Here is a 23,338-nt window from a genome sequence, read left to right on the forward strand (position 1 = left end):
CAGTGCGGGGATGGGCAGTGTTGTCACATAAAGCAGTAGATGCCTTTGTGCCTATTCCCAATGGGTTAATATCTATCTGCTAAGATAAGCCTCACAGGGGACCTTACAAAATAGGGATCACCGGGTTATAGTGAGTGAAGTAGTAAGTTGATGGTCAGAAGAACCTTGTTATGGTTTTAGATCAGATGTTATCAGATACTTATTCATTCACTCATTCATTTATTCATTCCATAAATATTTGTTGAGAGCATGCCAGGCCTCATTCTACACACTAAGGGTACAGTGTGTGAAAAAACCAGATGCGGTCCTGATCCCCTGGAGCTTAGACTGGGGAAGGGTCTCCTATGTATACACTGCAGATTCTTTACACATTTTTTTGCTCACTCTTTTTATCTGCTCTCCAGCAAGTGAGCCCCTCAGAAGCAGGAGACTTGTCTAACCCACTTGAGAATCTCACTGCCTGGTACCCAGTGGCACTGGTGGTGGTAGGGATGATCTATGAGGTTTCCCCGCTCATTCCTGGATCCCACTCCTTCAGACCCCCCACAAAGTTCCCTTGTTGACAACTAGGACAGGTTTGAGGCTGTGGGGGTTACCAACATGGTGATATGAGATAAAGAAATGCTTAAATTTGAATAAAACAGTGTGAGCACTTGTGGTTAAATAATCAGAAAAGCAAAGGAAAGGAAAGGAAAAGAGAAAAATAAAATAAAACAAAACAAAGATTCATTCTTGCAGTTGGAGCTGTCCAAAGATAACAGCCTGCTTCATGGAGTAAAGATTCCCCATCACTGGAGGGGTCCATCAGAGGACTCCACTCCAACAAGGAAGTGAAGACAGTCAATCATGGGATGGGAACACATCAGTCCTGACTGGGACCAGCTCTCCATTATTCACCATTTTGAGTATCAATGATGTCCTAAATCCCTGAAATTTCATCCCCTTTTCCCAAAGAGGTCCAACTTGAAAAATTAACTTTGATCTAACTTTATCTTTACTAGTCCACAGACTATGGTAATCGTGCCTGGTCCAAGAAAAATGGCTTTATTCTGTTTTATTAGCTTAACTCTCTTAAAATTCCACTTTTGATGCACCACTCACCTGCTCCAAAACGCTTCATACTTCCCTATCGACTCCAGGCTAAACTCCACTCATTTCACCCTGGCATTCAAGATCCTTCACCACCAGGCTCCGAAACCTCTCCTTCTTAACCTTACCTTGAACTTCTCTTTATCCACTACTTAGTTCCTTAGTCTGTTACATGCATAGCCTCTGGAACACTCCTCCTCTTTTCCATCTCCACATTTTTCTTTACATTATTCCAATGCCAGTCATATTTGTGGTATCTATTTCCTTATTCCTTGGAGTCTTTCCTTATTGGCTTATGCTTCTGTGTCTTCATCATCATTGCCCAGTGCCCAGTCTGGCTCTCAGGGCAAGTTTATTGGCTGGAATTAACTTGGATTAGAAAACATTTTTCCATGCGGGGTGGCCGAAGGACACATTGGTTAAAAGCACAGATTCTGCAGCTAGCCACTCCGGGTGTGAGCCCTAGCTTTGCCACTTACTTGCGGGGTGACCCCAAGTGAGCTCCTTAAACTCCCTGGGACAGTTTTTTCATCTGTAGAGGGGGAAAAAATAATAGCCCCTACCTCACTCGTGTCAGGAGGGTTACATGACTGATTTTTATGAAGTGCGCACTTCAGTGTCTGACACACAGCTATTCACCTAGGTAGTGCCTATTCATTCTTTGAGGTGCCCTTTTATTTCTTCCTCCTTCATGAATATTAATTCTATTTTCCATGTATAAAGCACTTCAGAGTTTACAAAGACCTTTCATATGTGTTTTCACATTTAATCATCACAGTAATATGTGAGGTAGGTGCTGCTATCCCCAGAGAGTTGGGGTGACAGGTAAAAGCAGGGGGCGGGGTGGGGGGTGGTGGTGACAGGAACTCAGAGCTTCTGCTTCTCTGGCCCGAGGGTGTTCAGACACAGCATCTTGCTCCCAGCCTGGATCAGTGCGATTTACTGGCATCGCACACTCCTGTAGGAGGCTTGGTGCTTGCAGTTTACCTCTGCTGCAGATTGTTCTGTGACTTTTTGCTCCATCTTTGTGTGCAAACCTTCTTCACTGCAGGACACCAAATAAATGTAACAGCAGAACAAAACAATCAAGTGAGAAGGGATCTTGGACATCATTAAGTCCCATCCCCGGCCCCTCAAACCATTTTATAAGTGAGAACACTGAGTTCCAGGAAAGGAAATTATTTTTCTAAAAACCCACTAGTGTACTCGCTCCTCAAGATAGGGTCATATTCAGGCACTGGAGAAATAGGGCAAGACTCTGGCTTTCAGGAAAAACATAGTCTAATAAACTCTGTCCTACACATCTTATTATCTCAAATGTCTAACTCAGTGCCTAACACACATAATAGGTGCACTATAAATGCCCCCCAAATAAATGAACAAATGAATAGGTGATAGATGAATGTCACTACCCAGTCACTGACTGAGCTATCCCTAGACCCTGGGCTCCCGGCTATCACCAAGGGCTCCCCACTGCTCCTTCCTTCTGCCTCCCCTACCCAGATTCACTTTATGGACCAATAGCAACAGACTTAAGACCTGCCCTGTGCTAGGTCAGTGCTGCCTAAAATGTTCCCGTGTCTTTGCTGTACAAACAGAAACCAGTATGTGATGCACATCAGCTTATGATGGATACCTTAACATGCTTCACATTTTTCCTAATTTTGCTCGTTTCATAGAATGTCCAAGCTGGCAGGTGCCTTGGAGATAATCAGGCTCAGTAATTCCTTTATGGGAGAGATAAAAAATCAAGAGTCAGAGGGGAAGATTGAGTAGCTCATAGTCACACATCACGTCAGCAGCCCAGACTAAACTTGCATGCAAGTTTCCTGGCGTCCAGTGAAGACATTCTTCCCATGCCCTATATTGCTGGATTTGGCATTGAGCCAGCAGACTGCACTAGCGCAAACTTCTCAAGAGCACAGGTTCCATATGACTTACCTTTCTGTCTTGCACTGTTGGCTGTTGGCATAGTGTTTGGCACTTTACAGAAACTCCTTCCCTGCTCAGCACTGTGGAGTTCTCAAAGAGCTTTCATGCTTATCATGAGTCCCATTTTACAGAGTAGGGAGCCGCAGGTGGCCCAAAGGGACTAAGGACTCAAGGCCTCAGAGACGTGGTAGTAGAACTTGAACCTCAATCTGCTGACAACCAGTCCATGCTACTCCCCACCCTCAACACTGCATAACAGTCCAATAACTATTTGATGACCAAGTGAATGAATAATGGCAGGATGGGTGAATAAATGAAAGACTGACAAACATGGGAATCAATCACTTACTCTTGAGAATCAGATTTTAGGAAAATAATTAACTCCAGAGCCTTATTCTGCTTGGATCCATGATGACCTGTTTCAGCTCTGTTGCCTGTGTTTCCTTCTACTGGACACCTGACACGTGTGTTTAAGGAAAAGGAGAAAACAAAGAACTCCAAAAATCTGTGTTCTTTAAGAGACACATGTCTCTGATGTTATTATATCCAGTTTGGATGATAAAAAAGAGATCATGAAGAAAGAACTTCAAACGACCCAAATATTACCATCCAGAGATTATACCAGTAGTTAGTATTTTATTGAACATCCATCCTTTTTTAGTCTTTTTTTGTCAAAGCATATATATAATTTGTTTAATGGTTCATACTGAATAAACTGCTTAGTAATCTGTCTTTGGTATTTCATAATAAGTCACAAATATCTAGTTGGGCCATAAGTGGATCAAGAAGGAGAATGAGCCTAATATTTTGACAACATTTGATCTGTTAACACATAGATGTTGAGATCCCCAAACACTGCTTTCTAATGACTGTTTCAAGAGTCCAGTGAAACCATTTTACCAACCCCTGAGCTTTTCTGTGTCTAAGATGGCCATGGCTGTACCATTGTTAAGACATAGAGTAATTAAAAGAGTTCAGAGTAATACTTTTCAATTTGCTAATCTCTTTTATCCACACACATACACACACTCATGCACACTGGCACACACTGTTACAAGTCAATCAGCGTGTTCAGTAGGCAAAGAAGGAGACATCACACATCTCCTACATTCCTTATAACAACCCTAGAAGAGAAGCAAGGCTCGTGTCATTATTTTAAAGATGAAGAAATTGAGCACCAGGAGGATTACGCATACATGCCTTGGATTTTGTTTTGTTTTTTAAATAACATCTGAAGAAATAAAATAAGTAAGCCAAAAACGAGCCAGTGTTCAAAGAGGAGTTCTTATGGTTGAAGATGAGTAGAAGGTTTTATCCGTTCATGGCATGATGGAGACTTGAGCCCATCTTTGGTCTTCCACTCCAGCCTACTCTATCACGCCACACGGCCTTCCTGACTTAAGACACATTCAAAGTTTGGTGATTTTAGTTCATTTCCTGGGATAGATATACACACATGAACCCGCCCCGACTCCAAGAGCACGAGTGCTGACCGTGCATTCTGTGGCCTCTCCAGATGGGCTGACGGCCTGTCAGGTCCGTAAATGAGGTTTAATTTGATTAACGTGGGCCACTGGTCAGGACAGCCTCCCCCGCTCAGTGAGGCGCGGGCCACCCGGCACGGCTGGCTGGAGAGTCAGAGAGTGGTTGTGATTCATTTCTGCCCCAGGCACCCACCTGGCCGGCCTGGTGCAAGGGCGATGGGACCAGGGGAAAGTGACAGGCTGCAGGCACCCTGCCTTGTGAGCTGGGCCTTGGGAGTAATAGCGAGAAGAGGGGTGAGAGTAGCAGCTGCTGAGGTTGATATTTATATTTGACTCTCTGTGTTCAAGGCAGGAAGTGAAACCGAGGTTGTGCTGAAATACTTTCCTTCCCCCACACCGCTGCCCACGGGTGGCTCCAAAGGGGTGACATGGGGAGAACCTGAGCAGGGTAAGCCCAAGTGTGTGTGGAGACACGCCAGGCCCCAGGCCAGTCACTGGGATGTCACTGCCGAGGCTCTATCTACTGACCCCAGGGGCTCCTGTCTCTGAGGACACTCAGCCTTCATGCCCTCCTCCGTCCTCCCAGTTCCCTCTCATGATGGGGAGAGCCCTAATGTTGCTCTGAAGCTTCGCAGGAATGCTGTGAGGGTACAGAGATAGTCTCTGTAAAATGCAGGGCCAACCATGCATCTCTGCAGAATTAGCATTAAGCTCTTTGTTGCTTTTCTGTGACTATTTCCAACACCGTCATCCATGGTTTCTGCGGACGGTTGTTCCCTGACTTTTCTACCTGCCTCAAGTCAACTTTCTGCATCGCTCCTCTCCTTGCCTTTCAAGCATTAGTATCTATTCACACTGCCTCAGGCTTCAGACCCTATCTCCGTACCAGTGCCCACCTTCCCTCTTGCTTAAGCCCAGGCTTAGAAATGCTATTCTTACTTGTCTACAATAAAAAGGTATTTTGATCTAGAGGGCATGCCTTCTAAAAAGCTTTTCCTATTCTGCTTCCAACCCTAGTACTGGGGACTATTTGCATCATGGTGGGGGGATTCGCAGTAAAAAAAAAAAAAAAAAAAAAGTGAGAGAGACCTTAAAAATAATCTAGCTCTCTGCTTGTCAATGGGTGAAGGGCCAGCAGTAGCAGTGGCACCTAGGAGCTTGTTCGAATCTGAGGACCCATTCCAGATGCACAGAATCAGAATCTGCATTCTCACAAGATCTCTGGATGATTCACATGAACGTTACACTTTGAGAAACACTGCCTTGGTCCAAGATGCTCATTAGCAGATGGAGAAAATAAGGGCTTAAAGAGGGAGCTAGACCTGCCCAAGGTCATGCAGCAGGAGAACACCATCGGGATGGAACTCGGCAGACTCTATAGTTCAAGCCTCTTCTACATGAGGCCTTCACAGTCTCGGGCCAGCATTGTGAAACAAGCAAGGCAATATCTACCCCCTTTTCATTTTTACTCAATTTCATTAATGGGTATTTTTGCAATTTATTTGACAAATAGAAAATCAATACAAATGGTTTTCCCATACCCCCTTTGACCTGTTGCCTGGTCTCAGTTGCCATTCTAGTTGCCAACTTCCACGGAGCCTCTATGCTTAATTAGGGGTGTTCAGAATTTATTTGGAGGAGAGCCTCAGAATGCTGGTGAGGAAAAGGAATTGCATTATCAGATGTTTCCACGACCCCGGCATTTCTCTTTAAGGACTTTGCCACAAAGAACTATGCGTGATGGCATGTTTTGAATCACAGAATGACAGCACTGGAAGGGACATTAGATATCATTTCATCCAACTCCTTCAAGTTCTGAGCCATAGAGAAAAATGACTTTCTCAAGTTTATCCAACAAATCAGTAGCATATTTGGATCAAGAGTTCAAATCTCTTGCCTCTCAAGTCAAGGCTCCATGCTATGTGGCTCCTCCCCACCACCTACCAACTAAATGGAATGGGCAGCCTAACTAAACAAATCAGATGGTTTTTAACCCCAGAATTCTGAAGTAAGTCATGGGTGGAAATGTGGAGCTCTTGTTCAGACTGTACATCCTCTCATAAATGGTCACTGACCCAGAGGGAATGTCATACTGCCAATAGGCTTTCCATCCCTGTGAGGAGTTGCCTGGGAATCACAAGATGTTGAATCTGACTGTCATGTTTGGAATCCAGGATTCTAGGATCATGGAAATGTAGGAAACATTTTACCCCATAAGCTATTATGGGGTAAAAAACAAACAAACAAACAAACAAACAGAAATACGTTTACCAATCAACATTCTCTTAAGAGATTGGGACTAAGCACTTGATAGAATGAGCACTGGGTGTTATATGCAACTAATTAATCACTGAACTCTATCTCTAAAACTAATAATACACTATATGTTAATTGAATTTAAATAAAAATTTAAAAAGGATTAGGGCTAGGATCTAAGGAGGGAACTCTTGAAACACAGTGCTTTCCATTTTCTTCATAGATTCAAGATGTCTGTGGCTGGACTTTCACATTGAAGATCAGCTTGATTCCAGAATTGGTTGGCATGGTACTACATCATTTTTGACAAGGATCATAGAAAATAATACGATACTATTGTTATATCCTCCTTAGATAGAGAGTATTATTAACTAAGGGGTCTCCAGAAAGTAGAAACCACGGATTGGGTTTTCCTTCATCCATGTTTTAATTAAAGACATGGAAAAAGGGACACTAAGTAGGGAAACCTCCACTTTTATAAATGTCACTGAACATTTCTAGTTATCATGGTGCCTCCTTTTCAGACCTTACTGGTTTCATCATTAGTATTTTGTCAGATGCTCAAGGTGCCCCTGTGAGATATGCAGAGAAAGGTCTACTGCCCCTATTTGATTTTTTTAAGGATTTCATTTATTTATTTGAGAGAGAGAGAGAGCACAAGCAGGGGGAGCACAAGAGGGAGAAGCATGGGGCTTCATCCCAGGACCCTGAGATCATGACTTGAGCCAAAGGCAGACCCTTAACCAACTGAGCCACCCAGGCACACTCCATTGTTCCTCTTTGAGACCAGGAACCCAAGCCTCAGAGAGCGGAGTGTTTAATCAAAGCTTTCATCATTTCAATCCCAGTTGGACTTTAAATCTAATGCTCTTTCCACTACATGGTATTGCTTCGAGGTAAAGAAACAGCACAAAAAAACAATAGCTTCTACTATCTGCCCACTCCTTCAGAAGTTGCAAAACATTTGGATAACTCTGTGATTTGGGGAGGAACACAATTAATTGTTAAGAATGTGGTGTGTGACCCCCAGGGGCTATCTTAGATGCTGTGCATGGTTGTTTCGTTGAACTATGGCAATGATTCTTTGAAGTGGGTGTTTTATTTTCTCTATCTATATTAGAAAACCAAGCAAGATTAAGCCACTCATCCACAGTCAGAGAGCTAGAAACTGATGAAGCTAGGATCAAATCCTGAGTGGATTTGAGTTCAAAGCCTGTGTTTTCAGGTCAAGTATTTCTATTATCTCAGTGTTACAGTAGAGGAAATGGACTTAGAGATGTTAATGACCCGAAATCATAGAGCTAATAAGTCACTGAGAAAGAATACAAACTGGAGTCCCTTGATTTTAAATCTCAGGACATAGAGCACTCAGGAGAATACCAAAAAGTCACAACAAAGCTTAAGTTTGGGCAAATACAAAGCACTGCTCTTGAGTATAAACTATACTCGTCTCTATAGAATGATAGACTCGGTGTATCACAATTCAGGAAATGCATTTAGGTTTATTACCTTTCACTTACATAACCAGGTACTGAACATACTTTCTTGAGTCTCTTAGCAATTTTTTAAAGTATCGTTTTCCTCTTTTTTGCAAAGGAAATGACTTGTCCAGGGTCACACATAGTAAGTGGCAGGGCAGAAACTGAGATCAGCTCTGACTGAACTCTGGGAGCTGCTGCTGCTGAGGTGCTGGTGGGAATGTTGGGTCTCACCAGAGTGAGTATGGTAATCAGATGGAAAGGCCTTATCCCCCGTTCAAATGAAAGCAGTGTGTGGGCTCAGGAGAAATGTAGTGGTTCTATTCGTGGACCTTCAAGAAGAACTCAGTGGAATTGGGGGAAGCAGGGGAAAGACAAAGAATTATTCAAATCATCAATATGACAGAGCTTGTTGGTATAAGGATAGACAACAAGATTAGATTTTCTTAATCAAAAAAAGGGAAGACTTGGGCAGCCCCAGTGTCTCAGCCGTTTAGCACCACCTTCAGCCCAGGGCATGATCCTGGAGACCCGGGATCAAGTCCCACGTCGGGCTCCCTGCATGCAGCCTGCTTCTCTTGCTGCCTCTCTCTCTCTCTCTCTCTCTCTCTCTGTCCCATGAATAAATAATAAAATAAAATATTAAAAAAAAATAGAAGACCGGAGAGATTTGACAATAACTTGATAGAATGGAGCTATGTGCTTAACCAGCAAATCTCAGAAAAACAGAACTTTCCCAGCCTCCCTTACCCCATCGTTTAAAGGAAATAAAAAGAAGTATTACATTACATAGTAGAGAGCAAACTTTTGAACCAAGAGATAGTAACTGTTTGGGGGTGCAGAGGCACAAAAGGGTTTAAGAAAGAATTATTTGGTTGCCATAAATACTCATAAATTACTCATGGGTTTATTAAAGACATGTGAGATCTTAGAGTCACCTGACCCAAACTGCTACCTCATGGATATGCACTTGCTCACTTCTAGTGATCAAGAGCTCACTCCCTCAGGGCAAATCATTCCAGCTATTGACAGCTTTGCACAACAAAATGGTCTTTCTTAGTTTTTTTATTATTATTTTTGTTAAGATTGCATTTATTTACTCATGAGAGACACAGAGAGAGAGAGACAGAGACATAGAGGGAGAGGCAGGCTCCTTGCAGGGAGCCCGATGTGGGACTTGATCCCGAGACCGGGATCATGCCCTGAGCCAAAGGCAGACGCTCAACCTCTGAGCCACCCAGGCATCCCTCTTTTCTTAGGTTTAAATAATACTTCCTTCTGTTTATTATATCCGCATTGGCTCTATCTCTGCCTTTGAGATTTCACACAATAAATCTGAAGAGTCTTCCTTTTTACACCCCTTCAGGTATTTACATCCTGCTCTGAACTCCTGGAGTGAAGAGCCACATTTAAATACCTCAATTAGTGGTTGAAGTCAATGTCATGAGCAGAGAGATCATATTTAGCCAACAACTATTTTAGGGCGATTTTCAAAATTCTGAAAAAAGAATATACTGTGGCATGTCCAGCTGTGAGAAGGCTAAAGGAACAAGTACTGGCTGGAAATTAGGAGACCTAGGTTCTAGTTGGGTTCTGCGACTTTTTATATAAAGACTGTGTTACTGTATCTGCTACCAATTAGCAGGTGGATATTAGAGGGCAGAGACCACACTTTTCTAGACGACAATGTTCTCTCTCTCCCTTCTCTCCCCCCACCCTCTCTTAATATCCCCCTCCTTCTCTTTCCTTCAGTCATTTTTAATTGCCTCTTAGATATCTTTATTTTCATACCAAACGGACAATTTATACTCAGTAAGTCCAACACCAAATTTACCCTCTTCCCCCCCCCATGCACCCTGTTTCCCAGCTATATTGAGGTATAATTGACATATAGTATTGTGTAAGTTTGAGGTGCTGACTCCGTACACTTATATATCACAAAGTGATTACCACCATAGCGTAAGCTAACACCTGTTATCACATCACATAATTATCATTCCTTTTTTGTGGGGAGGACATTTAAGATCTAGTCTCTTAGCAACTTTCAAGTATATAATACAGTATTAACTATAATCACTATGCTGTACAGTAGATCTTCAGAACTTACTTGTTTTAGAACTGGAAGTTTATACTCTGACCAACACCTCCCCTTTTCTCCCATCCCCCAAACTCCAGTCTCTGTTTTTATGAATTGGCACTTTTAAAAGATTGCACATACAACTGAGATCATACAGTATTTGTCCTTCCGTGTCTGACTTATTTTCCTTAGCATAATGCCCTCAAGGTCATTCCATGTTGTCACAAATGGCAAGATTTCTTTCTTTCTTCTGGCTGAAAAATACTCCATTGTATATAAATACTACATTGTCTTTATTCATCTGTTGATGGGCACTTAGGGTGCTTCCATGTCTCTGCTGTTGTGGATAATGGACCACAGTTCTCTTAACTGTAGGATTAAAGAGGTTGAACAAAACGCTGTTTATTCTCCTTTGTGTCTACAATTCTCTGGCTTGAACTTAATTAACCAGTGGTGGTGATTCTGACACCCAAATCCACTTCTGAAACTCCCTTCAACATACCGTCCTTGGAAAGGAGTTTTACCAGTTACCCTTCAGATGAACCAATACAATTGGGTAGAAATTTCGTTGACCATGATTATTAGTCACTAACTCCCCCACCCCCATTCCCTGTGAAAGTAGGTTCATCTAAGGACAGAGCAGATTTCATCAGAATTTTGTTCATTTTCAGCTAAGCTGCTTACTGATAGCCAGAGGCAAGTTAATGAGTAGAAAGCAAGCAATGAAGGAACAGTTTGAAATTTAGTTTCAGATCTTGAACCTGATCCATGGGACAAGGACCATTTGATAGATATTTTGGGGGGGTCAGTGACCTGGATATTGACCCTATATCTGTGGAAATTACATGAGCGAGGTTTCTTGTCTATGAAAAACCGTAGAACATTGAAACATAGCAGATCCCCAGACATTTGTGCTCAAGAAGGTCACACTAGCTAAGGAGCGGTGCTGGAAAGCACTTAGGTTTCCAGAGATTTCCAAGGTCTCCCAGCTGGCTAATGGCTCCACTAAAACTAGAACAGCTCCTCTCGCACCTGAGGTTGTGAGAGTTCTGACTTTGTAATTTATTAAGCAGCTACTACCTGCCAGGCACTGTGCTAAGCTTATGAACACATGCTATCCCATTTAATCTTTATTAGAGTTTATATAATACAAATTCTGAGGGAACAGGGACTTCAGCTGTCTCGGGCATGATTTTATCTCACTCTCAAGAGCATCACCTGGCATGTAATAGAAGCTCAAAAAATATCTGTTCAATGAATTTATTTTTTAAAGATTGTATTTATTTATTCATGAGAGACACGGAGAGGGGAAGAGCCACAGGCAGAGGGAGGAGCAGGCTCCAGGCAGGGAGCCTAATGTGGGACTCGATCCTGGGACTCCAGGATCACACCCTGAGCTGAAGGCAGGCGCTCAACCGCTGAGCCACCCAAGCGTCCCCTGTTCAATGAATTTAAATAGGCAAATTAATAAAGTAGATTTTAATATCCCCATCTTAAAGATAAAGAAATTGAGACTCAAAGAGATAAATTGACTTGATGATAAAAATTTTAAAAAGTGTTTGGAAACAGCAGAGCTGGAGATTGCAACCAGGCTTTCTGATATCAAGGTTAGCGCTCTTAGTAGAGCATAGCTGTCTCCCAGCTTAATCACCTTAAAAACCTAAAATAAAACTGGGGTTAATCTCTTTGAAATACAAGGGCACCTGGGTGGCTTAGTTGGTTAAACATTTGCCTTTGGCTAAGGTCATGATCTTGAGGTCCTGGGATCAAGACCCGCATTGGGCTCTCTGCTCAGCGGGGAGTCTGCTTCTCCCTTTCCCTCTGTGTTCTCCCCCCACCTTAAATAAATAACTTTTTTAAAAAAAACTTAAAAAACATCTCTTGAAAACAAAGTTAAATTTGTGGAACAAGCATACATTTCTTAATGTTCATCTTTTTGCCATTCAAATCCTTCACACGTAAAAGATGACTGTAAGTTTTCTGCCCTCAAAAGCAACATTAGAGAGATTTAAAAGATCTCACTAAACTTAAAAAAACAAAGCCAGGTTGCCCAATTCATGGAAACTGTGAATGTCTCTCTTATGGAGGACATAGTTCCCCTAGAGTTGTTCCTGTGGCCCCAGCAGAATATTGGCTCGGACAATGAGCAGAATAAAGACAGAAGCTGACCTGAAAGATGAGCTGGTCAGGAACAAGGGCCAGCATGTCCCATGGGGGTACCCAGGGGTACTCAGGCACTCTTCACCCACATGGGTCCTTTTTTTCCACCTCCATCTTGCAAGGGGATAGAAAGCAGCACTGGCCCTCAAGTCAGGAGACGTGTTCTGGCCAACATCCCAATAGTCACTGACTGTGGGACCGTGGATAAGCCCATTCCTCCCCTGACTTTAGTTCCCCCACATTAAGAGAAAGGAGTTAGCCAACATGACACCAGGTCCCTTTCCTCTCTGACAATCTCTCATCACGTTATTCCCTCTTTTCTTCCGTACTTAGGCACGAGCAGCACACTGGTAGCTCAGAGTGGCTTTGGGGACTCCCCACCACTGCCGCTGCTAGAGCATTCTAGCAGTGCAGCTGTTCTGCTGACCGCTCCCATTTACCTATGCAGATGAGGCTATGAATAAACACAGTCTGCCAAAAGTAAAAAGGTCCTCATTTTTCACATTCTCTTCAGCCTTTCACTTTCCTTAGGCCAAGAGTGGCTAAAGTGAGACTCCCTTTCCAATCTGACCTCCCTCCCTTAGGGACTCAATCCTGCCTTCCACCTACAACAGGTAGACTCAGTTTGAATAAGGAGGAAGTGCTTTCCATTTGCCAATAGGGTTTTCCTTTTCACAGTTTTATTTAGCCTTCCTGCTCACCATACACACACACACACACACACGCACACACACACACACACACAACTGCGGGGCTTTTTTTAGTTATTCTAAGACCTAAACACTGATCATTCAGTACCCATTGGTCTTGGAAAAGACAGGCCAGCCTTGCTCCCTAACTCAGCATTGTAGTCCCCTGTTCCCTGACCCAGTCAGGTTTGCCTGCCTTGCACAACCTCCCGGCTTTAACACCTTGTCACACACAACTTCTGGAGACCAATAAGAACCTGGCTCATTCTGGAAGCCTCTGCTTCACGAATGTGTTCTCCAAAGCATCTTCTGCATCCCTGTCTTTGCTTCTCCCTTCCCTAACTTAAAATTACCTGTTGCCTCTTCTAGAGGGCCATGGCACATGTTATACACATTCTTACACACATGCACACATTTGACAAGGTTCTCTGTCACGATTATTTGCTACCATGCCATCTTTTACCAAGTAGACTGTGAACTTTTAGGGAGCAAGAATTGTATCTTGCCCACGTTAATATTCTTCACTGGACTGACTCAAGGTAAATACTAACATGTGAATGAATTCAATAACTCTTGATGGTCAGTAGTGTGTTAAGCAGTTTTCTTTCCATGTTTCTACTGTGGGGAAGACATATGAGGCCATTTAAGGGTTAATTGGAAGCCTTATGATTCATCTGGTCCCACCCTAAGATGCTTCGTCCAGCTTCTGTTGACTCCTCCTGTTACCAGGCATAAAACAAACACTGTTGTTTCCCTCGTTCCTATTTTCCTGGTCCCCTGGGTTGCGCTCCTGTACCAGGCTCTTTTCTTTCTGGTTCACCTTTCTTTGAGTATATTTATTTGCATTTCCCTCACCACAACACCATCAGTTTAGCTTGGTTTAATGGTGGACCCTATTTGAAGCTTAGAAGCTGGAGCTCTTCTGTCTCCTGTCCCAGCAAGCAATCATTCGCTTCTGTCTTTATTAATTCATCAAATAACTAAAAAGCAGCCAAGACACTGAGGAATACAAACTTGAAAATGATCCCTTTCCCCGACTGCAAGGTGATCTCAGTCTGGGAGGGGAGATAAGACACGCAAAGAAATCATTAGAATACCAGGTAGACGGTAATAACAGAGGAGTCCAGCCCATCAGGTATGATATACGCTCAGGCGTGAGGGGTCACTCCAGTGGGAGAGGGGAAAGGGCAGGACCAGGAAAGACGTCCTAGGGGGAAGTAGCATTGAAGTGGTCCTGAAAGAATGAAGGGGGATTTGCACTCCCAGGGGTAGTTAAGCAGAGGGGGGTAAAAAAACCACACCACCACACCAGCAGAGCCCGGAGATGGAAAAGTACAGGAGCAGGCAGTGTGAGTAGTTCACTCATCTGCAGCGCCACATGCTCAGGTGGAGACGTATGGCTCAACAGGTAGGTGAGATCCCTGTGGGGGTGGAACAGAGCAGGAGAGACGGGAGCAGGGCGACGGGTTGAGAGGCGTTTGCAACCTTCTGGGTGAGAAGCGAGAGGGTGGTGGCAGTGAACGAGGAGGGAAAGAATGGGAGTGAGAAATATTTCAACAGAGATGCTTAAATGCCTCCAAATCTCCTTGACTAATTCTCCTCAATAACTCATACACCCATTTTCATGGCAGACGTCATAAGACCTTCCCCACCCCCTCTTTGGAAGCTTATCTTTTTATCTTCCAGGTGCATGACTTTCTGCCCAATTACTTGTCTTCAACCCATCAGAGCAGGTCAACCGTGCAGCCCAGTAGTCTCACTGTCACACTTGGCCTATGTTGCTCCTGTGCATGTCTCGTCCTCTGCGTACTCTGAGGATAATTGCGCTAAGTCTCCCGTGGCCTCCCGTGGATGTTCAGTCAGACATTGAGACCCCGACAAGGGCTATAGCTCGGGATGAGGGAGGATGTGCAGAGGGGTAAAATGCAGCCCTTAGAGGACTCAGCTTCTCTACATCCCTCTCCTAGGAGAAGACTGAGTGAGGACTAAGATGTCAGAGCCTGGGCAAGGAAGCGAGATTGGGTGGAACCAAGAAAGACTCATTTGAGCCCGGGGAACCTACCCAGGTGTGTCTCTACCTCTGGTCCTGGGAGCTGCTGGCAGAGAAAACCAGGACTGGAAATGCAAAGGCACTGCTTTGTCTCTATGAGCAAATTGACCTTGAGTCTCTTTCTCTTTCTGAGCCTCAGATTTGTTGTCTATAAAAGAGGAATTATGACATTCACCTTATTTGCCCCCATCGAGCTGTTGGTGAAGCTAGAATAAGGTGAGTATGGAACCACTATGAATATGTAAATTCTCATTCACATTCTCATTCACATTCAACTCTGATCCCATTCATTAGGACAGGTAGAGATAGAGAGAAAAAAAAAATACAGATGCCCAGAAAGGATGGCTGTGGGGTCCTGTTTTCCACATCAGATCTAAGATGACTGGCCATATGAAGCATCTAGATCAGTCTCCTCCTTGGGCAAATGAAGAAGAAACCAAAGCACAAAGGGAAAGACTGAATGGTCTATGGTCTCAAGGTGAGTCAGAGGATGAATCCAGATCTTGAGGATCACAAGCCAGACCTTCTTCCACTCCACATCCCTGATTCTCCAAACTGAAGCCAGAGTGGAAACCACTGGCCTGGAGACTGGGCTTGCTTAACCTCTACATTACTGGTAAAAAGTTCCATAATCGGAACTAAGGAAGAATTCAGTGTGGATTGGATCAGACCCCATTTCTATGAAAAATTATGTTTAAAATCTTAGATGGTCATTTCCTAAGGTCCAGGGCATTCATGTCCTCAAAAGAAAGACTCAGATCCAAATGTGGGATTGCCTATTGCCCTTCTTGCTTTTCCTCGGGCATCAGTGGTCTCCATAGGAGAAGAAAGGTTGATTCCCCCTACTTGCTAGCAGCTGACAAGTATCAGGGGCTTTGAGGTGCCAATTCTCCAATAAATATTTACATACACCACACCTTATTTGGTCCTCATAACAACCCAACCCTAGGTGGGAAATAATCTCAGTATCCTCACTTTCAGGTCAAATAAAAAAGAACCTGAAACTCAGATAAGTCAAGTGTCTTTAGTCATCAGCGAGTGCCAGGTTCGTGTAGAGCCTTTTTAAACCACAGGGATACTATTCATCAGGGAGCTGCCTCCTCTGCTCCATATCCTTTTTGCATGGCTCCTGCTAAGTATTAGAACTGTGCAATGCTCCTTTCACTCAGGAAAGTCTATGAAATACACACTGTCTCTCTGCTTCATCCTCCAGCTCATAGGTTCTGTCTTCCTCTTCATCACCGCATGAGCATTTTCTGACGATGGCACTGTGCTGGAACCAGGGGGACTGACACACACCCTTTCCTTTGAGATTTTGAAGGCTGGCAAAGGTGAGGGTGGGGGGAGACACACAGTCAGACAGCTCTAATCAAGAAGGACAGTTGTGTTGCCAGAGAAAGACACAGATGTGTATCTGGTGGTGTAGAGACAGGAGGGTAGAGAAGGGCACATGTCACATAACTAGGGGAACCATGGGTTCAGGGAAGGTCAAAAGGGATAGACAGTCTGGGCTGAGGGTAGGATGCAGGATGAAGAGGGGCTAGAGTTCAAGCCAGGAAGTCTGGGACTGATGTTCATAGGACTCTAAGGGACTTCTTTCTTCTGAGAGTTTACCAGTTCCAGATCAGCCCAGATGTGGTTGGAACCCATTTGTGGGGAACCTCAGTTTCTCCTTCTGTACAATGGAAGCCATGAATGTTGCCTATAAGGGACCTGTGTGAGGGTGGGGCGGGGGGAAGTAATAGCAGAATGCATTGATATCCTCTAGGGTAGGGTGGAAAGGAAATGCAAATCACAGATATTTATAATTGCAGCAAACTGAAACCCAAAAGATATTGCTGTGGGCCGCCAAGCATTCCCGCTGGAAATCCTGAAAACCTGCTACCTTGAGGCTGTGCCCAGATCCCAGCTGGAAGTAGACTTATCTCTTCTCAGCTCCTGCCAGGCTGTTCCTCATACAACAAACACGAAGTTCCCTGCATAATTCTACCTACAGAGGAGGAAGCTCCGCACCAGAGAAGCTTCTGTCTTCTCTTTTCAAAGAACTAAGCTGAGCCCTAAACTCTCAGCTCATGGCAAGCTACTGTTTTGTCCTTAGTGCCTTCAAGGCAGCCATGTCAAGGCTAGATCCCCAGAGCTGGGAGCTGCCGACTTGGGAAATATTGTGAGGTTCCACTGGTCTCCTGACATGGCCACTGATTTATGGAGCATCTTCTGTGGCAGGCTTGTGCTAGACCTCCAAAGAGCTCAGGGGAATGGCAGGAGGGCAAGGGTCAGGCCTTGGAAGGAGAGGTGGAGAACAGAGTCTTAATCTCAGCACAATTTCCTTTTCTACCAAAGGGAGGGAAAGACCACATTGATTTCGACCTTTTTCTTCTTTCACAAACATCAGCGGACCCCTTTTTTACATGTTACCTTTTTTGGGACCCCGTATATATAGCCAGAGAACACCTATGGGTGACCTCCTCAGGCTTTTCAGAGGGACTGTAAAATAGTGCTTCTCAGACTTTAATGTCCACGTGAATCTTTGGTAGATCTGGTGAAAATGCAGATTTGACTTAGAAGTCTGGGGTAAGGACCCTGTTGACGTTGATGCTGGTAATCCATGGACCATACTGGAAATAGCAAAGGTCTAGAACTCTAAGAATTGGCTTGCAAAACCACTGATCTGACATTGAGACATTGAGTCTCCCCATACCTTACCCCGGGAAATCTTAAACCAAAGCTTCTAGATTAGATTCTCCTTCTCTGGATTGAACTCCGCTTCTGCAATCAACTCCAAATCAAGATTTTAGGATTACCTCCTCCTTACTTCCCTCTGGCTCTGGGTGCCTACCATCTCTACAAGGCAGTCTGGGATCATTCCTGAGAGGTGTGGCCATGAGGAAGAGTTCTAAGCCATATCATTCTAACAGAGAAGTACAAAGGGTTAAGGTAAATCCTCTCCAACCCACCCACCACCTTAATACACAGAGGGATCAAGTCAGAGTTCCCACTGGCTCTTGAAAAGGATGGCCTGTGACAGCCCCTTTCTCCCTGCCCTCTCATAACCCCAGCAGATGAACGATGGAAGTCATTTTCCTCACACAGTCCCTGTCCCTTAGGCCCAGCCCCTTGGGACTGAGATGCTCCCACTGAAGTCAAAGGTATTTTTAGCTCTGCTCATGTGGGACCATGCTTGGCCAATCCTCCCTGGACCTCAATCTTGGATTCCAAAAATGCCAGCTCTTCTAATCCAGGAGGCACAGAGGCGACAGAGAAATCTGAGTGCATTGGAAAATGAAGCACATGGCCTTTTGAGGATTTTGTCCATATGCTGGCATATGATAAAAACAACAACAGTAACACCTAATGCTCAGAAAGCCACTTCCACTGGCAATTGCCTCATTGATCTTCCCAAGAGGCTTATGGGAATGATAAGCAAACATGATTCTTATTGTATGTAAAGGAAGGGCCAAGTGACCTGGCATGATGACAAAGCTGGTAAGTAGCAACATTGGGTCTTCAGTCTCTGGGTCCAAACTCAGTGCCCTTTACAGGACCCCCATACAAATCCAAACTTTTGCTTCTCCTGCTAGCTTTGTTTGGTTTTCTGATTAAATATTGTGAGGAGCAATATCTGCAGACTTTCATGTTGAAAGCTTGTAGTCAGAAGTGCTTTATAAAAAATGGAAGACTGGAAGCAAGGAAGATTGAGACGTGTCGTATCAGTCACAGTCCTGGAATGAAGCAGAGGACATGCTCAAGAGAGGGTGACCAAAGACAGATTAATTAAAGCATAATTTATACAGGTGTGGGCAGGGTTAGGGAAAACCAAGAGATGGTGATGCACACTGGGGCTAACAACACCTGGCAGCTGCTACCGGTCTCCCATCTGAAAGGACAAAGGGAGAGGCGGTTCCCAGAATCCAGCAGCCATGCTGGGAAGCTGCAGGAGAGGCCTACCAATAGGAGCTATGGCCTTTGGGAGTAACATGTAGTCACTGCTAACATATAGCCAGCAGAGAGGGGGATATGGAAAGACAGATCCTCACTTCTCGCTCTTCCTACCCTCTGATCACCTAATTAGTGAGTCCAACCAGAAGCCAGAGAGCATGGGAACCTACTGATCTCCACAAGGTCAGCCTCCCAAAGACAGGGGATAGAGAAGGAGGAGGATGGATTTGGAAGGTCAAATAGAGAACACCAGGCACGCAGCTACTATAGGCAAGAAATTGGTTTCGATGAGGGTGGAAGAAGGGCGGAGTCTGAGAGGTTAGATTTTGAGGAGGCAACAATAGCCAGGTCCTCCCAGAGTAGAGTTACCCCAGAGCCCAACAGTCACTCCCTCGGACCAATCTGGCCCTGAGTCTCAAGGGAGCGCGCACACACACACACACACACACACACACACAGCAGACTAATAGCTCCCAAGAGGCCCCATTCAGCCCCACAGGAAGGGTTGGTGGCCATCAAACCTGGGTTTAACTCCCAGTTCCTCCATTTTGCTTTGTGTGACCCCAGGCAGTACATTTAATGTCTCTGAGTCTCTGTGCCTTGCCTGCAACTGCAAGTGCTGCCTGTCCCAGGACAGGTCAGCACCTCACACACTGAGAAGCCATGTAAGGTAAGGATGTGAGAATGTGGTAAGAACACCACGTGAGGCAATCATGTAAGAATGCTGTGGAGTCCAAATGGCCTGGACCACCCATGCTTCATTCGCGCTCTATAAAACCCAGCTCCTAATACCTGGACTTGAGACAGGTTAAAGCCAAAGAAGCCCCAGAATCACTGTGTCAACTTTCTGCCATATTAAAAGAAGAAGTGAGAAAGAGGTGGCACAGTTGTTGGCAGAGATGGGACCACAAGGTGTCCTCTTGCGGCCTTGTGGTGCGCCCCCACTGTCCTTTCCCCTCACACACGAGAGTCAGTGAGACAAAGGATGAGGAAATATCTTGTCAATTGTACCAGTGGTGGTGTTCATTACAGTTAATAGCAATCTTTCCCTTATAAACCTGTCCCAGTCTGGAAAAGTCCCATCATTTACCATGTCTTCCAGGACACTAGAAAGTGTGATTAGTTGCCCAGGGTAAAGCACATGAATACCCAAGAGCACACCATCAGGGGTGTTCATCTGAGTAAAGATAAATGACACTTAGCAGAGGATGGGATCCAGAGGGCACAGGTAAGGCGTGATGGGCAGCAGGTGGCACAAAAGAACAGAGCTTGATATGCTCCCTACAAAGAAAGGAAAGCTCCGGTGGGGACCTGAGAAGGGACATAAGAGTCCCAACCCCAACTGGGTAGAGGGGAAGTTAGGGAGAGGAGGAAAGCCCAGCCCTGAGCAGCTGAGGGGCTCCCCAAGTCATCCCTGACAGCAAGAAGAAGAGGGCCCCACTCTCAAGACCCTTCTAAAGCAGGCAGACCCTGTTGGGCAGGCTTCAGTAGACACCTCCATCCGTGGAGAGTTTGTTACAGAGTGATCACATGCCACATCGTGGCTTTTAATCCAGAAGCCATTGGCGCCTGGCTGGTGCAGTGGGTTAAGCACCTGACTCTTGGTTTCAGCTCAGGTCATGATCTCAGGGACATGAGACCAAGGTCTGCATCAGGCTCCATGCTCAGCACGGAGTCTACTTAGAGTTTCTCTCTTCCTCTCTCTCTGCTGCTCCCGCTTGCTCTCTCACACTCTCACTCTCTCTCTCAAATAAATAAATCTTTAAAAGAAATTTTACAAATTATTATTATTTTATTTTATTTATCTTTTTACGAATTAAATAAAAACCAAAATCTTAACTCCTAGTGAAGATCTCTAGCTTTCAGAATGTCTGGACCAGCTCACACCCCACGGAGCTGATTCAATTCTGCTTCTCTCATATTACCCATCTCTTCAACTGCTCCTCTGCTCCACCACTTTCAACTCTTCTTCTATACATCCTTTTAATAAATATTAATTGAGCACCTACTGTGGGTCAGGCACAGTGCTTATCACCGAGGATTATAATGAGGAACCCTATCTGTGGGGAACTGACCATCCAGACTTTGCTGAAACAAATGTGGGAGCAGAGACTGGCTCAGTCGAGAGTCCTGTGCTGAACAAAGCCCTCCACTGCTCCTAGAAGGACCATAGTTAGCACAAATATTCAAAATAGTATATCCAGAGAGGCTGACCCTCTCTCCGTAAGGACAAGGGTAGTATAGGTTTGTGTCTCAGAACATGGGAGATGGTTGAACTCCCCAAGAACAGTTCCCAGCTCCACAGCCCAGTGTATGACCTTGGGTAACTTAGGCTGTCTGTCTGAGACTCCTCTTCCTCCTCTGGGTAATGACAGTAATCATAGTGCCTCCCTCATGGAACCACAATGAAAATCAGGGTAATAGGACTCAAGCTCTGAGAACAGTTCCCAGCATGGCAGGCACTCAATAGTCACCCTTACAGGTGACTCGAGGCCAAGGGGGGACCGTGATTCACTGAATGCCTCTCGCCTAGTTAAGAGCAGATGCAGGGTTGGAACCCAGGTGCCCCGGTACCAGGCCAGTGTTCTTTCCACTACATCTACTACCTTCCCAGCACGGAATCCACACATGAATTTAGCTATATCCCATTTGAATGTTTAAACAAACTAGGAAATTTGAGCTTGTATTTCCATACAGAGCCTTTCTTATTTGGGCCACTAGAAAGATTATATTTCTTCCACTCAAGTAACCCCATTGCCAACAGCCAATCATCTGCCTCACCCTCCTTGCTAAGGAAACTGAAGCCTCTGACTCCATGGCCAGCACTTAGGGCCAAGTCTTTCCTGTCGGCCACATCTCGCTGAATCACTGTACCCTTGCAGTCCAAATCTTCATGGTTACTTCCCCATCTCACTTCTTTGCTTCGATTGAGCACTGTTTTCACAATCCCACTGGGTAGAGGTGGCAAACAGGTGCGATATCTGCGAGTCCCTGTGTGAAGATCTGGGGCCCCGCAGTGGGTCGGTAGATCCACCCAATTCACAGTCAGGGTGGTGGCAAGCCAATGCCCAAACTCAGTGAAATTAACAGACGTAGGGGATTTGTGTCACAACAGCCCACTAATAACTCACAGCCCAAGCCCTAACCACTTGCTGATTCCACTGAATCACAAAGTGTTAGAGCCTGGTGCAACTTTAGAAATGATTTGCTCTGATCTCCCTTTCTCTTGTGGGCGTGCCTGAGTCTTAACTTGGAAATTAGAATAAAAAGTAACCAGATGTTGAGGTGCAGAGTTTGGACCTGGGAGCCAAACTACCGAGGCTCAGTTCTGGTTCTAGCCTCTACCGGAGGCCTTGGCCAACCTACTTCACATCACTGTGCCTCATTTTCTCATCAGTAAAATGGACCAAACGTACTTACCTTACAGGACTGTTATGAGAACTGAATAAGTTAATAACTTACAAAGTGCTTAGAATAGTGCCTGGCACAGATGTTTCTATAATTAATACACTAAGAAGACAGGACCTTCCGTGAGTCTCAATCAGTTATACTCCCACTCTGGGCACTGTCAGATTGAATTAAAGAGTCTCTAGGAGCCCCTTTATTTTTCTACGGTGGTGATGGCATTCCATGCTGGGATAGGTGGATCTGGAAATCTCATCCTGTGCCGCTCTTAGATGACAAAACAGCTCTTGGGAAGCACTAAGGAGAAAATGGTTGCAGAGGTGTAACTCACCTGGCTGAGGCAAGGATCCCTGTGGCTTTAGCCAAAGTCATTGCAGGAAGCTTCTCAGGAACTGGGAATGGAGACTGTGCCCACTTGCAGTCTCAACAGGGCTTAGGTCAGAAATCACTGTGCTGGTCATTGCCGGCTCTTCACGGCCTGCCCTCCACCTTGTGTCTCTGTGATCCACCTGCCGTTTGATCTCTTGATGGTGAGTGGGGACTCAGAATCCTCTCTTTGTTTCCACTCAGGCATTCTCCTTCAGAGCCGGATTCCATTAAAAGAACTCTGTGATTCATTTGGTTCTGCTGCTTTGAGGGGTTGGGAGCAGAGACAAGAGAGTGATGGAGAAAGGGTACGAGTTGGATGTGTACAAAAGGCCTGAATTTGGAGGATGCTCTGCTCAATGTGGATGAGGAAAGAGTGCCAGTCACTGCACTGGTGCCTGTCATGGACCTGAGCG

General features: G+C 44.9%; 1 long non-coding RNA gene across 1 annotated transcript; it reads right to left on the reverse strand.

Moving 5' to 3' along the window:
- Window positions 1-1,834: 1,834 nt before the first annotated feature.
- Window positions 1,835-23,178, reverse strand: LOC112645815 (uncharacterized). Its single transcript, XR_003127270.3, has 3 exons — window positions 22,888-23,178; window positions 2,726-2,816; window positions 1,835-2,134 (listed from the first exon to the last, which is right to left on the reverse strand). It is a non-coding gene; the product is annotated as an uncharacterized LOC112645815 (long non-coding RNA).
- Window positions 23,179-23,338: the final 160 nt, after the last annotated feature.

The sequence above is a fragment of the Canis lupus genome, chromosome 34, assembly GCF_003254725.2.
Source record: "Canis lupus dingo isolate Sandy chromosome 34, ASM325472v2, whole genome shotgun sequence".
NCBI classification, from domain to species: Eukaryota; Metazoa; Chordata; class Mammalia; order Carnivora; family Canidae; genus Canis; species Canis lupus.